The sequence below is a fragment of the Pteropus medius genome, unplaced genomic scaffold, assembly GCF_902729225.1.
Source record: "Pteropus medius unplaced genomic scaffold, Ma_sr-lr_union100, whole genome shotgun sequence".
NCBI classification, from domain to species: domain Eukaryota; kingdom Metazoa; phylum Chordata; class Mammalia; order Chiroptera; family Pteropodidae; genus Pteropus; species Pteropus medius.
The window spans coordinates 6,298,599-6,317,887 of NW_024349519.1; positions in this window are offsets into that span (position 1 = coordinate 6,298,599).

Consider the following 19,289-nt stretch of genomic DNA (forward strand, 5'->3'; position numbering starts at 1 on the left):
CCTGAGTGCCTAGAACATATAATCTTTCACTATATATTTGAATGAATAAATGAATGGATAAATGGATAAATAAACACAATTCAGGTATAAAATTCAAAAAATAGGCCATAAGGATAATTGGGAAGGAAAATTCTAATGTAACTCTCGCCAAAATGTACTAATTTATTGGATTTAACAAGATTTTTTAAAAACAAGGTTTCATAAAACATGGTCAAATTTAAACAAATTTCTTTATTGTAGGCATTTTCAAAACTTTTAATATGTGAATAGACATTTTGAATCTTCTAAAGGGAGGTTCTTAAATTTTAAATCATCAGTCCCCTTGTCATAGAATGCCATGGATATCTTTCAGGGCTCTCTATAAGAAGCATGCATTGGGAAACATCTTAATGTGTTGTCAGGGCTGGCTCTCAGTGGTCGGTGGTCAAATAGAGCTTTGGAAAGAATTGATATAAAGTGTAGATTGGGGCAGATTAGAACACTTTGAGAACTGAAAAGGCCAGTAGAGGAAGACCGTAGAATACTATGAGGACAGGAAGGAGTTCTGGGAGAAACTGTTGGTTCATTAAAAAACAGTCACGGGGATGGGGAGCACAGCAGAGGGAATGTAGTTAGCATTAATATGATGGCTAGGTGGAGGGCCAGGGGAGGGAGGGAGCAATTAGGTGGATTGTTTTATGAACTATATAGATGTCTAACCAATGTACTGTATATTTGAAGCTAATTTAAATAAATAAAACAAAACAAACAAACAAAACCGTAAATTTATGTCCCAACACCCAGATGATATTAAGTATAAATGTTGGGACCTATAGATCACAGTGCCAGAGTTCATGTGGGCCCTGCATCTTGTTTCCATTGGGTTTTAGTAATAGTCATGTGCAACACAAAGCTCTCGTCTAGGGGAGTGGCAGGCAGAAGAAAGCTAAGCCTGTTCCTTTTCTATCAACTTTTCCAGAGTTTCAAAACTATCAAGTCAAGAGTTTTCCAGAGATTTTGTGCCTAAGGGTTTGAGATACCTATAATTTTGAAAACCAGAGCTTTCTGGCCTCTTACTTAATGTTTATGGGCCCTCAGGTATTACTGATACCGATGCCCTCATTTCAGGTCCTGAATCTTGAATCTTGGCCTCATTAAAAACTGGCTTGAAGTTGCTTTGTAATAGCCTCATGTGTCTTGGGTTCCTATTTTTGTGTTTCTTGTTACTCTTCTACTTCTATTTTCTGATTATAAAAGTAACAAATGTTCATTGCTTGAAGGTTCATAAAAATATAACACACAGAGGAAAAATGCCCATAATCTTAACAATCAGAGGCAACCAGTGTTATTCTGGCATACAGCCATCTGGCATTTTTTACCCCCGATTTTATTTTTTCATAAATTGAGATTATTTGTGATTCAATTATGTATCCTGCTCCTGCCCCCCTATTTAATCTTATGTCTTGTTCCCACCCCATGCTATTTAGAACTCTTCATAAATATAATTTTTAGTGGCTGCTTAATATACTGAAGATGGAAGCACTGTAATTTATTTAGCTGTTCAATTTCCTTGTAACCATTATTTGTTCTTTTTTCAATTTGAACGAGTTTCTTTTTGGTGAAGACAGAGCCTGTCAAAGACTTGTGTTCTCTTCTTTCTCAGTCATATATGACTATTACACAGTCTTTCTAAAAAAGTGAGCTTCTTCTTTCCATTTTCATTGATTTATCGAACATGGTTAACCTTAATGTTGTCATAGCATTTTCTCCTAAGCTTCAGCTCACTGTACTATTTAACTTTTCTGTCCTAATCTTACAGATGCCACTCACTTTTCTTTCTCTCTTTGGTACATGCCCTTTCAAAACATCGATCTATCAGAAATTTCCCTGTATGGACACTTTGGATGGTTCCAGTTAGTGCTGAGAAATACACTGCCTGGAACAGTCCTGCCTAGGAAATACCCATTTGTTTGCCATGTAACATACTCTTTCATCCATGAAAAAGATGGATCCTTAAACAAATCATCATGAGGAAAGTTCGAATTTGCAGAGATTGAATTGTTGATTTTCCCTCAAGCAAATATATATACATTTCAATAAAAAGAGGTGCATTATTTTGCTTGGGCTGCCATAACAAAATACCATGGACTGGGAGGCTTACACAATAGAAATCTATTTTCTCACAGTTCAGGGGGCTAGAACTCCAAGATCAAGGTGCTGAAAAATTTCACTTTTGATGAGGCAGATTGTCTTGGATTGCAGATAGCCACCTCTCTCTGTGTCTTCACATGGACTTTCTTCTGTAACAGGTACAGAGAGAAGGTGAGTTCTGGTGTCTCCTCTTTTTATAAGAACCCAGTCATATGAGATTAGGGCCTCACTCTTATGACCTCACTTAATCTTATCACCTTAAAGGTCCCATCTTCAAATACAGTCTCATTGGGAGTTAGGGCTCCAACATATGATTTTTTGAGGGAGGAGGGGCACAATTCAGTCCATATCAAAGCAGTAACACAGTATTGTCATGTTCTGCAGCTTTTGTACTTGCTCTATGTCGTGAGTAGTTTTGCTTGCTTGCTACTTGGAATATATATTTATGATAGAAAGAATAACCTTATCTCTCATTACCCTCCAAATAAAAGAATGATGCTATTACTGAATGTTAGCACTACTCATCATCTCAAGAATAAAAGATCCAACATTGACCATAATCCTAAGAAGTCCAGAGAGCTTGACCATGGACAAACCCTTTTTTCTTCACTCTTTCTCACTGAGAATAGGGGTAGGAATTTTAAATGTTTGGGTGTATAAATTATTTCAAGGGAAACCATCACTAATAAAGGACTGAGAAACCAATGTTGCTTATCTTGTTATTTAATCAACACATATATTTGAAGGCCTACTATGTGACAGAGGCACTGCTCCAGTCACTCAGAGGTGAATAAACACAATCTCTGGCCTTAGTGGGCTAATATTCCAGTGAGGAAACAGACAATAACAAGTTAACAATAAATATGTAATATGTAAGTGGATAAGTGCTATAAAAAGTAAAGCAACGTAAGTGGCTAGAGAATTAGTGGAGACGCCATATTAGACAAGGAAAGTCCTCTCCAAGGAGATGTCATTGGAGAAGGGACCTAAGTGAAGTGAGAGTAGAGCTGCGGAGATATCTGAGGAAAAATGTTCTAGAGAAATGGACTTGTTGTTAAGATGTATCTGATGTTTGTCTCTTAGAAGTCTTTACTGTTTACTTTGCGTATAAATAAAACCTATTATCCAAAGTAGGTTGTTCTTAGATCTTTGGTCAAGAACTTTCCCCGAAAAAGATCCTCTTCCAATTTTCCAATAAGGACATGAGCTTTGTACTCTTTCTTCTGGGAGCACCTGTGATTTAGAGATTTGCAAAGCACAAGCATCTTCGGGTACTTATAACAATTTAGTTCTTATTATTTTTTTACACAGAGTGAGCCTTGAAAAACATTTGTGTTTTTGCCTCACACTCTCAATCAATATTTCACCAAGTTTGAATTATGAAACCTCTGGATATTGAGATGCCTCTCTCCTCTAAAAAAGGTCCTGTGATAAAACGGATTGGACTATATCCTCTTCTTTGCCATCACAGTACATGTTATTATAGTAAAGGCTCTGCGAAGTCTTTAAGTAAAATGTTTAATTTTGCTGTTTTTCAAAATTATTGACTATGGGACCCTCTAGTAAATATGGGGCTTTATATTTGGGGTAGATTCTTTAATTAGAGTTTAGAACTTCTGCACTAAAGCAATATAAAACCTAATACTGGTTAGGTGAAATACAAATGTAACTTTACTTACAATGCTTTATTTCTAATCGGCAGAAAACTAGTCATCAGTAGCTTTTTCTGAACTGCTCCAACAAGGTAACACACCAGGTAGCATCATATCCACAGCTCTTGTTAGAGGGACCTGTTTGTCTATGAGATTACACATAGTCAAGCCCTTACATGGTGGTTTCACGTACATCCCCGTCTGATTTTCTGTTCCTGCTTAAGATTTTCCATATAGCTTCCTTGTTAGGTGTTATTTCATGTTCTTCTGGGCCCTAATCCTATTTTCCCCTTACCTTTTTCTGTCATTGGCTGGAGTCTCTTGAGGTAGATCTGCAGAGCACTCCAACAGTATGATCCATGCTTTCATTCTCTTTGCTCCATTCTTGGGTGATGCTAATACCAATAGTAACTAGTAATAGAGTAAAATTTGGTCCATTTGATGCCTGGGCTCAATTCCCAGCCCTGCCACATACTTCACATGTAGGGAAGCTTCACAATTGTGCAGCAAATCCCTGTGGAAGAGTGTGTGTGTGTGTGTGTACAAACTTCAAGATTCTTCTGCCACCATTTTACGGAGTAGGTATGAGGATTAAAGGTGTCACTTAGTGAGGCCCTCAAACGGTACTTTTAACATTTCTTCTTCTAAATCAGATAATAAGATTTTCTTTTATTGAAGTTGAAAATCCTTTTACCTGATGAAGAACTTTCTTTTTTGTAGAGTGGCTTTACAGTGTATCCCCTTTTCTCCTATTCAGTCCTGCTTTCTGTTATTACCTGTCTATCCTTTATTGCACCATGAGATCTTGAGTAAATAATTTGATATTATTTATCACAGAAGCTCGGGTGAGATTTAGTGAAAAACATAGCCTTGGGCAAAATTGTAAAGGTGGTTAAGTGTTTGTCTTTTCCCTTTAATTCCTTTTTTTTCTTTCTTTTTCCCTTTTCGAAGCTCTAGGTCCTTTTCCCAGGCACCCAGGTCCTTCATGCTATAAGTCCCCATCTTTACCTCAGGAGCTGAGATGTCTTAACCGGACTGGGTCTTTTCCCACCTCATCTACCCTTTCCATCATGCTTCCACTAACTTCAAGTGTAGTGTAGATAAACTAATATGACAACTTATTGGTCACTGATTATTGTTATGCACAATCTCTCTCATTTTGTACTGAGTAGATATCCATTTATTTGAATAATGAATTACCTTCAAATTTTATCCCATTTTCTTTAAACTTAGCCTTACTTTCAAATATTACTTCTTTTCTATTATTTTATTTGCAGCTCTTGAATCTAAATGTTAAGAAATTGAGATTTTTAAAGAGCCCTGATGTTTTCTTTTTTTTTACTTTTGCAAAATGGATTCTTTTATATGAGTTAGTGATGCATTCAGCTGTGAGCAACAAAGATCTAAAAAATAATGGCTTAAATCAAGATGCCTGTTATATTTTTCACATGCAAAAGAATCTCAGTAGTGTGTGGTTGGTCCAGGACTTGGATAGTGGTTCCACATGGTCAGAGACCCAGATCCTTCTTTCTGATTATGTCATACATTGCTTCCATTTGTGGAAAAGTGTGCTCCCTCCTAGAAGTACTATACAACATTTCCACTTGTGTCTCAGTTAGAACTCATTCACGAGGTCACATCGAAGTGAATGTGAAGCTGTTTAAAGCCTCTGCTGGTTGGCTAATAATGAGCCCACCTAAAATATCAGGGCTCTCTTGTCAAGGAAGAAGGGGTGACTGGATATGGAAGGCAACTGGTAGTCTCTGCCACAATTTCATTTTCCTAATTATGAAAGAAATATACAGATATAGTATAAACATACGGAAAACATAGAAAAGTATTCCTTCTTATAGATAAACTCACTTCACATTTTGGTCTACTTTTTCAGTCTCCATCCCACTCTCATAATTTCAATTTTATAGATTTGTGAGAAAAGTTGGATCATATAATTTTAAAAACATATATAACCAAAGTGGACTACTATTATATAGAGTTGTTGCCTCACGATTAAAATTTTATTATATTTTTCCTAATGTATATCTTTATATCTCTCTATCTGTCTGCCTATTCATTGATCCATCTTTTTGAAGCATTTAAGTTGCATATATTAGTGAATTAAGCTATAAAAACTTCAATATGCATATCATAAACTGGAGTTCAGTATTTTTTTTTTGTTTTTTCTTTTTTGAGGTAAAATTAAATACAGTGAAATGTGCATGTTCTAATTTGATTAGTTTACGTAACAGTTTTTAAACTTGCTGTTTTTGACTGAAGATACCCCTGTTGTGTGATTAGCATGTGAGGTCTTTATGTGCTAATAATGTCAATCAAAATAATTATTTTAATGATTTGTATATACTTTTAATTCCTTATTGCTAGAAATTTTGGCTATCTCTAAGTTTTTACTATTTTAAACAGTCTTGTGTCAAACATTTTGTATCTACTTATCTTTGATATCTCTATCTTCTTTTTATCTAAAACTTAGAGATCATACGGAAAGTTTCATACAAGAGGTGATCTTACTATTTCTAACAACTTTCCTGTTAGTGGTTTCTAAACATCTCCCTTTACTGTACATTTTCATGGCCAAATTTTATTTATTTATTTTGCTAGACAATTTATATTGTTTCTCCCTGTCCATAGTTTTATACATAAAAACTTAAGCCACTGGCAGATTTGTCTTTACTTATCCAAATTGAAAGCCTGACTGTGTATTTAGTTATTTTGTTAAATCAAATTGTCAGTAGATAATTCAAAGGTTACCATATTTGCAATTCTGTTTGCTAAAGGGAATTTTTATCTTTAGGTACCAGTTACTACAACCAGGGTACATGTTCTAAGAACTTTCTATCAATTTTATTTCCAAATGTAAAAATTACTTTGATAGATTTCTTTTTTTGTTGTTGCTACATGACTGGTAATGAAATTATGAATTTCTCTTTCATCTTAAAGCATTTGTTCTGGTAGCATCCAAAACTCTAAATTGTTTCCACATTTAAAAAACATTTCCTTCTTTCAAAGTAGCCCATTTCTGAAGTTCATGCTATGTTTTCTTTATTATAGATTCACTATTGTACACTGACACATTAGTAGGAACTAAGATCATGTGGTCCAGCTCATTTTAGAGATGAGAAAATTAAAACCCAGAGAAGTTAAGGGTCTTGTTCAAATTTAGTTAGGATAACTCTGTCCAAATGATAAACATGTTTGACAAGTGCTCGGAAGGACTAAAATCTGCTCATCTGATGGATTAATAATCTTTACCCCAAAAGCACTGAAATAATGTTCATTTGGCCTTTCAGAAAAAGATATGTTTCTCAATATGTAATATAGTCCAACATAGGAAAAAAAATTAATCAATAACTAGGTAAATTTTTTTTTTTTTGCTTTTGAATATGGGAGGGAAAAAGAGAATTTTTTGTTAATAAATTAAAAAAAAAAAACCTAAAAAATTTCCTCAGCTCCACTTTAAGACACTTATGGATTGAATATAATGGTAAACAGACCCACAGTCCCTGATTTCATGAAGCTTATTTACTGGTCAAGAGATAAACATTATTTAAATAATTACACTGATAAAGTATAATTACAAACTACGATATGTGCTTAGAGAGAGAGAAAGCCATGTTGGATATTGGATGGGAGCGTTGAAGAATTCTTTCGAAGCAAGTGATGAGTGAGCTGAGAGAGTAGCAAACACTTATATAGTGTCGGAACTAGTGACATAATTTGTGGGTCCAGCACGAAATGAAAATACAGGGCCCTTACTAAAGAACTATTGAGAATTTCAATGCGACAGTAGAGCCTTAACCAAACTCTGGGCTCTTCTCAGTGTGGGTCCCTGAACAGTTGCATAGGTTGTGCCCTATGGAGCTGGCCCAGTCTAGCATTTTTCTTTTGCCAAAAATCATTCTATGTGCTTTACATTTATCAACTCATGTAATTATCACACTAAACCTGTGATAAGTTAAAGAAAAATTATTCTAGCAGTTGTTAAAGATAGTAAGGCTGACTTTATTCAGGGAACTATTACAATGGGATTTTGCATTAGGGGAGAGAGAATGAGCTCAACTCCCGATACAGCAAGGACAAGTGGAGATTTATAACAAGGATCAGGTTGGAGGTCAGTGAAAGGAAAATTACCAAGAGGAAACATCGGGGCAAGGGAACATTCTGGCTAAACCACCTGGACAGGATTTTTACTAAAGGCAGGTCAGGGTGATAAGATATTGAGGATGGAAGATTTTCACTAAACTGACCCAGAAGGATTCTTGCTGAAACTGGACTAAGACAGGGCCCTAAGGTGAGGCCTAGTCAAAAAGAGGACTCAGAGGAACCCGACTCAAGTTTAGTTAAAGGAGACGTTTAGTCTTTGTCACATAGAAGTACTAATATTTACCCTATTTAAAAAATTGTGAGTCACATTTTCCTGATTGTCTCCTGTGTTTAAAAATTATATGATGGCCGTTGGGTATAAATGGGAGAGAATGAAATAGATAACACTTGCCTGGAAGAACTGTTCCCTTCTTCTGCTCCAGTAGGTTGAGAGGTGATGTTTCTGGTGGACTCCAGGGCTGAGACGGGTTGGTCTGGGCTGCACACTCCAGCCAGTTTCAGTTTTCCAGTGGTTCCCAAATTTTTGCCAGTGGGCTCTGGTTCCTACCTCCAGCAGGCTTGAGATCTAAGCCCCCAGACGTTTGTGGCACTTTCCCTCACCATTGAGCTTAGCTTCAGCTTTCCATGCATCTGGATGGAGGTCTCTCTGTGCCTGCCTGCAAGTCCTCAGTGTTCCACAGCCTCAGATCCTGTGAAAGTCCTGTGAAAAAAACAGATGGGCTCTGTGTCTTTTGGGCTCCTTCTGGTTTCAGTCCACATGTCAGCTTAGGCATGGCTGTTACCAGTCCAGTGGTTCCTTATTGTCCTTACCAAGTCCTCTGCCCACAGCAGGTAGGGCCTTTGCCTACTCTGCTCCCAGAGATGAAAGCAGTCACTCTCTTTTCACCTGGGAAGGATTACCTCTCTCTGTCTTGTGACCTTTTGCAGCCTGAGTAGAAGCAGAACTCTTTCCTTACTTCTTGATCCTCATTTTTCACCACCCTGCCATTACTCTTTATGCTCTGGTAATGAATCTTAGTTTACTGTCTCTCCCTTCTTTACCATCCCTGCCCTAGTCCAGGCCCTTCCCTCTGTGTTCTGATCGCATCTAGCCCACTTAACTCCAGACACTGATATTACTTGTCTGTGTTCTCCAGTGAAGTGTAAGCTTCTCAATGGCAAGGACTGCTTCTAGCACAGTGCCTGACATATGCATAGTAGGTGCTTATTAAATATTTATTAAATGGAATAAGTTGCATATTCTTTAATCATTCATTGTTCACTCATATGGTTATCATTAACTAATCAATTCATTCATTATTCAGCATTATAGTGATCTACTGTCCAGTGGGTTGGGGAGAAGGAAAAAGAAAAATGGTTCCTACCCCAAACAGAGTTTCTGCTTTTAAGGGACTACGAGTTGTGTGTGTGTGTGTGTGTGTGTGTGTGTGTGTGTGTGTGTGTGTTTCTTATCTACTGATCAGGCTAAACAAAACTCTTCTAATAGAGGCCTCCCCACTCCAGGCCTTACCTGCTGCAATTCTGGGCCTCAGATGGCCCCATGGGGCAGGTAGGAGAAAGTAAGGTAGAGAAGTGTTCAGTGGACTCCTGAGAGGCCAGTGAAGAACTTTCTTCCTAGGAGGCGAAGGCTCTTGGGATCATAGTAGGTCCCCACTGAAGCTGTCCTATTGAAGCTTTGCTTTTCTTTCTCCAGGAAAAAAAAAAAAGCATTTTTAGTTTTTAAACAAATAAATTTCAAATTATAACATTTGTAAATTACAAAATTAATTACAAAACATTAATTAAACAAATAACAAATTACAGATGTGAAAAAGCATACCCTTCTAAAAGCTCTGCATGTGAATTTAAAAATCAATTCCAAATTCTTTCTTTATATATATAATCTGTATGTATTTCTAGGCACATAAACTGTTGAAAATATTCAGGAGACTTGGCAAGAAATAAAGTCATGCCAGACAAGTAATAATAAGGTTCTCTCACCTGCAGAAAAGCACAGTAACAATAAGGTTCTCACCTTCTCCTCAAAAGCACAAAGGAAAGAGGGACAAATGTGAACGGAATCTGCGGAGTCGCTGGATATTCAGGAGCATTTTAAATGTATGGACGCTGGATAGTTTGGACCGGTGGGCCTGGGCTGGGCAAAGGTGTGGCATGGGGGATGCCTGGTGGGCATTCTTTCAACAAGGAGCCAGTAATGGTTGTAGTCAAATTGGGGAAGTGATGAAAGCTAATTAAAAAGCACTTAGACTAAGAAAACAGGGAGCAGATCGGCGCCGCTGGGAGGCAAGCGCAGCCGGGCGCGGCGCCAGACCCCGCTGCTCTTCCCTGCGCTTGGGCCCCTGGGGACCGCGGGGCCTGACATGCGCCCACCCTCTGATGCCTGCCGAGCGCCGCATTCTTACTGACTCCTGCCTCATTAAAACGCAGCTCTCATTACATTGATAAATAGCACTCTGCGCCTATTGGCGGAGAGGTTGGGACCACAAAATCTGAAGGTCAGCAGAGCTTTTTCCATTCACTTAAAACGAGGAACAGGTTTTGATGAGGTAAGATTAGAAATGATGAGGTGTTGGTGATGGCGGCTGTGGGGCAGCGGGACTCCCAAATTCTGAGGCCTGAATGCTGAGATTTCGGTTAGGATGCCAACTTCCTTTTCAGAGCCTGAGACGTGTAGCCACTAATTCCAGACACCCTGTTTCCAGTTCCCTTAGGGTATTTCAGGTGCTAAGTTGTGGGCTACTGGACTAGTGTGATGCTGTCTTCCTTGGACACCTTGGAAAATCCTCTCAGTATGACTGCAACACAATCAGGGGACAGACTTGACCAAATCTCTCTTGATTTTCCACTGCAAAAGCAGTTTGGATATTTATCAGCTGCATGCACATAGCATGTGTTGGACAAGATTTAAATCCTGATTTGTTCTCTAACGGCTAAATCCCAATGACACTAAAAATACTGTAAAGATGATACAGAGATGTTTATCATAATCATTACATACACAAATTCAGAAAGTGAAAGTAACTGTAAATTATGTGGTGAACTTTTAATAAGCATATATTCAAATAAGCTACATGAGGGCAGGTTTTTTTTTTTTTTTTTGGTCTGTTACCTGCTATATCCCCAAAGGGTCTGGAACAAGGTGTGGTGCACAGAAGGACTTCTATAAACATATGTTGAGTGAATGAATGGAATACGTGCTTATCTCCAAAGTGGTTACTAAGATTCCAAACATTTCAATAATGCTGTCATTGCTCAAACTATTTTTTGGAAAAAAACTTTTCTATGGGAATTTCTTTTAAGACCAGTACCATTCCTTTACAGTCATATTTCAATTTTTGACCAAATCAATACACTCTGAATGAGTGAGTTTACTTAGGTTATTTATCAGGCATGGATCCAAATAACTTTCTCGGTTCATTCTCAAAGGGTGAATTTACCATCCTTGAGGTTATTAAAAAAGAATGCCATAGGCTCTGAAAGCAATTCTCCAAGAGGCATACCAAAATGTTTGCATTAATAAAACTTCATTGGAAAAAGTGTCTAACTTCCTGAGATGAATACCTTGAAGGGAATAGAACCCATCTGATTTATTCTGGTATGTTTGATAAAAAATCAATTCCATTACTCATATTTACATTATACTCCTGGAAAGAGCTTAAGTGCTTTTGATTGTGCAAAGAAAGAGGCATAAGAATTGTTTGTTCTTTACCACTACTTTTCCAAAAGTTTTTAAGCTGGCTGAGAATAGGAGCTATTTCTTCCTTTTTGATTAAGTTTGCATTCCTTTTATCCACTTTTACTCACTTGCAGAAATCCTCGAATCTTTTATTTCTCTCTGTTTCACAAATTATTGGTTTTAATCACAAAATAATACATGATTATTTAAAAATACCTCACATAGTATAGATTTATAAAGAGTAAAATGTTATTGTCTATTTGGAATAAAGAGAGCCGATTCAACATATAGCCACAACTCAAATTCCACTACAATGAAAATAAAGGGATTTTTCCCTCTAGGCATTTCTGTTTTGAAATATACCTCATGAAAATGTGCTTAAAACAAAATGTAAAAAGTTAATGGATTGTTACAAAATGAATGTCGTGTAACCATTACTTAAATCAAGAAAATGAGCATTGCCAGAACCTTAGAAGATTCCCTGAGTGCCCATTCCTTCTCTTTCTTTTTCTTCCCTACCAAAGATAACCAATATCCTTTTTTTTTTTTTGTGGTAATTGCTTTCTTGCTTCTTCTTATACTTTTCAGTTTTTAAGTAGGGATCTATAAGCACTATAGATTAGTTTTGCTTAGTTTTAAATTTTACAGGATTATGCATAAGGTAGATCTGATTTTGTTTGAGATATATCCATGTCATTCATCTTTGTTGCTTAGAAACCCATTGTATGAATCCACCACAGTTTATCTTTTCTACTGCTACTGAACATTTGGGTTGTTTACAGTTTTTGGTTATGGTGCTGAGGGCTGCTTTGAACATGTTTGTACATGCCTCTTAGTACACTTGTGCATGTATTCCTGTTGGTATATAACTAGGAGTGGAATTGTTGGTTCAGAGGGTGTGCAATGTATACTTCCCAAAAAATCATAAAAATTTTTGTTACTCTGTATTTTTGTCCATAGAGGGTACTATCAGTCTTTAAAATTTTTATATTCTGGTGGATGTATAGTTCTCCAATTTTGTTCTTTCTTTGCAAAGTTGTTTTGGCTCTTCTTGATCTTTTGCATTTCACATGAATTTTAGATTCTGCTTGTCAATTTCTACAAAAATATCCTGCTAGAATTTTGAATGAGAATGCACTGAATCTGTAGATAAATTTTGGGAGAATTAACATCTGTTATTGTCATGCATTTTTCTTTTTTATATATGTTATAAATTCTACTATACACAGTTATTATTTTTGTTTAATCAGTTATTAAAACATTTCTTGTTTACATTGAAATACAATTCACGTGCCATAAAAAACCATTTTAATGTATACAATTTGGTGGTTTTTAGTATATTCGTAAGGTTGTACAACTCTCACCACTATCTAATTTCAGAACATTTTCATCACCCCAAAAAGAAACCGCATACCTATTAGGAGTCACCAATTATCTTTTGAAGAGATAAAATAATAATAAATGTTACATGTTTTCTAATATAGACATCTCTTTCAGTGCTTTTATTTGCATAGATCCATATTTCTATCTGATATCATTTACCTTCTGCCTGAAGCACATCCTTTAACATTTTTTGTAATGTAGGTCTGCTCACAATAAATTTATTCAGATATTTTATGTTTGTAAAAGTGTATTTTGTCTTAAGTTTTGAAAGTTATTTTCGCTTGGTATAGAATTCTAGGTTAATAATTTTATTTTCTTTTAGGACTTTAAAGATGTTGGTCCACTGTTTTCTTGCTTGCACTGTCTGCAGTCAACCTTTTATTTGTTCTTTGTATGTAACATGTATTTTTAAATCTGGCTGCTTTTAAGATTTCTCTTTATCACTAGTGTTAAGCAATTTGATTATAATATGCTTTGGCATAGTTTTCTTCCTGTTTCTTATGCTAATGTTTCTTCGAACTTCTTGGATCTATGGGTTTATAATTTTCATAAAGTTTAGAAAATATTTGACTATTATTTCTTCACATATTTTTTCTCTCCCTTTCCTCTCTTTCATTTTCTTCTGGGACCCCAGTTACATATTTATTAGGCTGCTTGAATTTGTCCAGTAGAACGCAGATGCTCTTTTCTTTCTTTCTTTTTGGAAATTTTTTTCTGTGTTTCTATTAGCATGTATTCAAGTTTCCAAATGTTTTATCCTACCTTATCTAATTTACTGTTAATCCAATCCAGTGTGTGTTCCTCTAAGACACTGTAGTTTTCATCTCTAAAATTCAGTTTGTCTTTAACTTTGTTCCATGTCTGTATTTAATTTTGAACATAAGGAACAGTTATAAAACTTTTAATGTCCTTGTCTGCTATTATTGTCATGTGGTAGTGCTGTACATATTTTGAATTGTAGAAGATCTTATTATCCTTCTTTTTAAAAGACTGTCTTTATTGTCAATGTTCACTTAGATTTACACATGTTTACTATTTTTCTAAGTTTACTCTTTACCTTTTAACATTTTTTGTAGGATTGTTTTAACCCTAGGAATATTTAATTTTGCTATTGGTTGAGTTTGTCAGTCATTTTCCTTTGGCCTCTGAGTCTTGCTTAGAAAGATCTTCCAAAGCCAAGATTATAAAAATACCATTGGATAGTTTTACCTGTATTTTTATAAATTGATTTTTTAATATTTAGACTCTTAATTCATCCAGATTTGTTGTTCTATATTGTGTGATGTTAAGGGTCTGACTTAATTTTTTCTTGGTGATTAGCAAATTGACTCACCACAATTTATTGAATATCTATCCTCCTCCTTTGATTTGAAATATAACCTTATTATGTAATTGTTTCCTTATAAACATGGGTCTTCTACATTCTTGCACCAATGCCCCAATTATTTTAATTACTGCAATATGCAATAATTAATATAGAACTACAGAGTGACAAAAATATTGCCTTGTATTCTATAATAATAGACTGTTGCAATTGGATAGGAATATAATGCTTCTGGCTCTATTAATGAGAAACATATAGCCTGTTAGAGATAAACAGCAGGCGTCTCTGGACAAAACTGTGATATAGGTGAAAGAGGCAGTCTTATTTCCTTTCTTTGACAGCCTTTCTAGATCTCTAGGATTCCAGGGTCTTCATGCAATCCCAGGCGACACGAGACCCTTCCCCAAGCCTGCTCTTTTGGGGGCAATACCAATTTCTCTAAACTTACTTTTTAACCATCTCCTCCAGATTCTCTTATCATCTGGTCTATATCGAAAAGACTCTGAGAAAATAATTTATACTAAGGTATAGAATTTAATGTAGTCATGGCAAATGCATGGCTTCATCCAATGTGTGTTCTCTTGCACCTAAAGTAAGCCGTCTTTGTTTCTTTGTTTTGTTTTTCTTTTTTTCTTTCTTTCTTTCTTTCTTTCTTTCTTTCTTTCTTTCTTTCTTTCTTTCTTTCTTTCTTTCTTTCTTTCTTTCTTTCTTTCTTTCTTTCTTTCTTTCTTTCTCTCTCTCTCTTTTCTTTCTTTCTCTCTTTTCTCTCTCTCTCCTCTCTCTCTCTCCTCCTCCCTCCCTCCTCCTCCCTCCCTCCCTCCCTCCCTCCCTCCCTCCCTCCCTCCTTCCTTCCCTTCCTTCCTTCCTTCCTTCCTTCCTTCCTTCCTTCCTTCCTTCCTTCCTTCCTTCTTTCTTTTCTTTTCTCTTTTTCTTTCTTTTTTTCTTTTTTTTGCTGATCCTGAGCTTGACCTGAGAATCTTTTTCAACACAGCACTCCGGGAGTCCCTAACCATTTATCAGAATTGGCATGTGGGTTGGAGTTAGTTTTCCACCCTTGGAACAATGTTTTCTTTTCCTAGGAGAAACAGACATTGAAGAAATGGAGCCATTTTTGTGGCTGTATTAATTTCCTAGGGCTGCTGCACCAAAGGCTGAATGATTTAAGATGGACTTTATTGTGTCCCAGTTATGGAGTCTGGAAGTCCAAAATTAAGGTGTCAGCAGGGCCTCGCTCACTCCAATGGTTCTAGGTGCTAATGTTTCCCTCTTCTAGCTTTTCGTGTTCGCCAGGAATCCTTGGCATTTCTTGACTTGTAGATGCACCAAACTGATCACATAGACATTTCTCCCCGTGTTTCTTCATATCGTTTTTCCTCTCTATACGTCTGATCTATGTCCAAATTTCCCCCCCTTTTTTTTTTATAAGGACACCAGTCATATTGGAAGTCACCTTAATAATATAATTTTCAATTGATTTCCTTTGTAAAGACTTTATTTCCAAATTAAATTCATGTTCTGATGAATTTATAGGGGTTCTGATGAATTTATAGGGGTTGAGATGTACAACATAGTGATTTGACACTTATATAACTTTAATATATGAAGTTTGTGGGGACATAAATCACCTTATAAGAATGGTACTCAAATCACGTTGTGAGTGAAAAACTATCTATGTGTAAGAGCAGCCCTGTCTATGTGTAAGGGTCAACCAAGCCTATATTATAAGTGTAACATTGCCTGACAGTGGAAGAGTATTGAAGACAGTCCTTATCCTTTTCGTGCTTAAAGAGATTCTGGGCTGAGAGTCACAATTCAAAATTAAACCCTTCACAATTTCCAGAGGCTTTAACAGGATTATTTTGTCTTTGTTCTTATTTAGTTCTATTTTAAAGGGATTTTGAGGCAGTGTATATTGCTCACTAAATTTTTCCTTTGCCTTTTCACTGTAGACATGGCAATGCAAACAAGATCTAGGTCTGAATACACTGGTACATTTCTAGAACAGGTGTGTGTTTGTTTGTTTGTTTTTAGTGAACCTGGAAAGTTTTTGAGCTTATGAAAGAAGAATCTAGTTCTATTGTATTGACTTTTTGGTATCACAAATTATAGGTCAGCTGAAATTTATGAGCACAGGTTCAACATGCTTCACATGTGATTTGAGTTCATCTATGGGAAATGAACAGAGGCAGGAAGTAAATTATGAGGTAAGGAGTAGTATTCACTAGGCATTTGTGAGAGTTCTTGGTCAGCAGATTAGTTGATTCATGGTTAAAAAAAAGAACTTATTAAACAGTGCTTTATGAAGGATTAGATTTTTATTGCTTATATGAAATAGGTATAATCCAATTTTATTATTAGTGCAGAACAAATGTTCTAAGTCTTGAAAGGTGTGCTCATGCAGGAATGGATGAAAACTGTTCTTGAGGTCAAGTTCATTTGGTGCTATTTGGGAGAATGTTTCAGGTGATTAGTCAGACACCTGGGTGAAGCTGCTACCCTACTCTCTGTTTCTTTATTAGTTAAAAATAAATATAGTTTCTTTATTAAGGAAATGATGACAGAAGGGAACAGTCTCTTAACCACAATAGTACACTGATGTCTCTTACTTTGCAAGCATTGCTATGGGCAATTGACTTAAAAAGTTGTTTGGTTTGTGGCAGGTGGGGAGACTACATGGCATAGTAGGAGTGCATGCACTTTGGAGTTATGCAGTCCTAAATCCAACTTACAGTGCCATCTCTGTGTTCTCTTAAGCAAAATTCTTAATCTGGGAATCTCAGATGTCCTACTTTCTTTATTTTATTTATTTATTTATTTATTTATTTATTTATTTATTTATTTATTTTTGAGATGGTACTTTTAAAAATTAAGGTATAATGGACATATTATATTAATTTCAGGTGTATGACATAATGATTTAATATTTATATATATTGTGAAATGATCATTACAATAAGTCTAATTAATATCCATCACCCCACATAGTTACAAAACTTTTTTGTAATAAACTTGTGATAAACTTTTGAGATCTACTCTCTTAGTGGCTTTCAAATATGCAATATAATATTATTAACCATATTCACTGTGCTGCGCATTACATCCCCATAGTTTATTTATTTTATAACTGTAAGTTTTTACCTTTTGGCCTCTTTACCCATTTCGCCTACCCTCCATCCTCTGCCTCTGTCAATCACCAATCTATTCTCTGTATCTATGAGTTCAGTTTAAAATTAAAAAAAAAAATTTAATTATAGTTGATATACAATATTATATTAGTTTCACAATGTATAACATAGTGAATAGACATTTATATGACTTATGAAGTGATGACTCTGATAAGTGTAGTATCCACCTGATACCATATGTAGATATTACAATATTATTGAGATGTCTCACTTTTTAAATGCTGGTAATGATACCCCTCTTACAGTATTGTGAAAATTAAATCAGATTATCATTGCAATAAAATTAGTTTTCTATCCTTTCTCAAATCCTATTTTTTGTTACATAATCATGTGATTTGATTTCCATAATTTTAAACTAAAACCCAGTTCCAATTGGAGAAAAGGTTGGTTAGGTAATTCTTTCTATCTCATGTGTCTGTAAAAGAGGGCATTGTTAAAATTGTTTAGTTTAATTGCTTTAAATAAAACCTCCTCTTGGCAGGAGAGACACTAGTGTAAATTATGTTAGGAGAAAGGACATAAATCTTCTAAAAGCGTACACTCAGGTGCGGAGCTTTTGTTCTAGGGAGCGACATTAGATTTCTCAAGAAATTTGGAATGGGAAGAGTTCTAATATTATTTCCTTCTGTTTTTCACTTTAATCTGTGCATAGTTATGAAGGGTCATTCATTGGCCATTTTTGGCCACTCTTGCACTATTAGAGAGAATCACTTGGCCCTGTTTGCCAAACTTAGGATAGCAAGGCTGACAGAAAAAAGGAGGCCACATGTCCTTGCTTTAATTTTACAATAGTTTGTAGTTTTGTTTGGACAAGTAATTTGACAATAAGAAAGTTATTTTTTTTCAAACCCTGAATTCTCTAGTGTTCAAAGTCTTTACTGAAGCCATCTATTTTGAAAATATTATCTTCTTATAATTAAGAGTGCTAAGTTTGTGTACAGTTTTTAAAAACAAACTGCATGAATTGCAATTTTTTTTTTAATTAACAGATTGACTTATATATGGCTATCATGTAGTATGTGGTTTTTTACTCTGCATAGTTATGTACGCATGCTCACTAGTTTCATTGTTTGACTCACAAATATCTATTTTTGGTTACAAAATGTGTGTGTAAGCATTGCTGAGTGGTGCTAACCATCTGTAATTTTCTTCATTTCTCAATAAAGAAATGGCATTGAATGGTCAACAATTAATTGCTTAGCAACACAGGATTTTTAAGCAAGCTGCTGCTTTTAAGCATCAGAGATAAAAGAAAACCAATCCATGTACATGGTCTATGATTGGGACAGAATTTTGTTATCCATAGCTCTTTTTAACAGCAATTGATGCCAGCAGGTTTATGACTTCATCTCTAGAATTATTGCCCCAAGAAATAATATTTCAATTGTAGCTATCTCTGTGAAATATCTCTTTTATTTTGTGCTTTGAAACATATACTGTCAACAGACCAACCCTTCTTATGATCAACACTGTCAATAATGTAGATAGCAGAGGTGTATGTATCAGTAAAGTTTTTTTTTTAAATTGAAATATGGAATGAAAACAGTGAAATCTGCTGGAAACTACACCAATATCTCATGCTCAAGCATTTTCCAAAATCTATATATTGTTAGAAAATAAGAAATATTTGAGATAATCCAGAATATCTTTTCGTTTAGTAAAGTGATTTTCCACCCCAAAAAGTAATACAATGTCAAAACTTCTCTAAGTTGGCCTGATGATCTACAAAAGTCTTAACTTGGTCACATTGTATAAACAAACACTATCTTCTCAAACATATATTTCTTGAAAAGTGTGTTTTAAGAAAAAGTGTGGTGCAAGTT